Consider the following 1,307-nt stretch of genomic DNA (forward strand, 5'->3'; position numbering starts at 1 on the left):
CTTTAACCCCCGCCACCGGAAGCAGTCTGCTGCGCTTCCGCTCGCGGTGTGGCCTGCAGGAGGCGCTCTTTCACGAGCCTGCGGTCACTGGGGGGACACGTGTGGACGCTGGATAGTGTCATGATTTACATACATTATATCCAATAATTCATACATTGATATAAATTAAAATCCGCTCAAGCGATCTTTGCAGAAAGCATGCCTTCATCACAAGCGACTGATTGGTTCATCCTGCTCAGCGCTGACCAAATTAACAGCTAACTTTACTTTATATTGCATTAAAATACACACTGAACATTTTATATAGATGCATTATTATTTAAAACCAGTGGAGCAGGGATTCGGGGAATCTAAGTGATCGAGAATCAAATCAAACCAGCTTTTCGCCTAATTATTTAAAAAACATTTTAGTTAAGAGTCTTTGTGTGCTTATTTATATATTTATATTTATATACAAAGACTCTTACTTTTGTACTGAAAGGTGCTTAGGTCGTGTTTCTTGTCATGTAGTTCAATTAGGCCTACGAACTTCACCACTAATACAGCTCATTTTCAGATGAACCTGTACAGGTTATGTTGTTCCATATGTGTTACATGTTATGCAGATTAATTGTTTAAATCAGAATCAGAAAGAGCTTTATTGCCAAGTGTGTTTGCACATACAAGGAATGAGTTATAGTGTCACAAGCTTCCAGTACACGGAGACAACAACACACAGATAATAAAAGTGAGATGTGAATAAAATACATATAAATATAGATAAACCACAAAAAAAGAATAATTTGTTTGTACAGGTAAGTGTACTATAGATAAAATAGAATAGGAATAGAATAAAAATAAGTTGTAGGGATGTACAAGGATGTAGGGTGATACATAAGTTTAAGACAGGAATAAATAAAAGGACCATTGCATTTGTGAAAACATGAATGTTTTACATAAAAACAACCCTGAAAACACTTCCCTATCGAAAGGTCGTCATTGGATTGTATGGGGAAACTCCTGTTTACTCTGTGACTGAAGCCTGATTTGCTAACGTTTGTGTAGCTGCACAACCCAATGTTGCTCAAGCCCGCCAGAGGGGGGCGGAGCCGACTGCTTTATAAGTCGGCCCGGAGCGCCATTTAATCAAAATCTTCTCCTTCAGCGAATCAGCGACGAGACCATCTCTTCTCTGACTCTGCGACGAAGCCGAGAAGCTCAGCCTGCTCTTCACTCCCGCCGTGGAATTGAGCCACGGTTAAGGTGAGTGTGTCGTCTGTCTGGGGGTTTCCCCTGCGGCCATCCGGCGACAGAAAGCAGACGGTTAA

The sequence above is a fragment of the Sinocyclocheilus grahami genome, unplaced genomic scaffold, assembly GCF_001515645.1.
Source record: "Sinocyclocheilus grahami isolate Dianchi unplaced genomic scaffold, SAMN03320097.WGS_v1.1 scaffold1102.1, whole genome shotgun sequence".
NCBI classification, from domain to species: domain Eukaryota; kingdom Metazoa; phylum Chordata; class Actinopteri; order Cypriniformes; family Cyprinidae; genus Sinocyclocheilus; species Sinocyclocheilus grahami.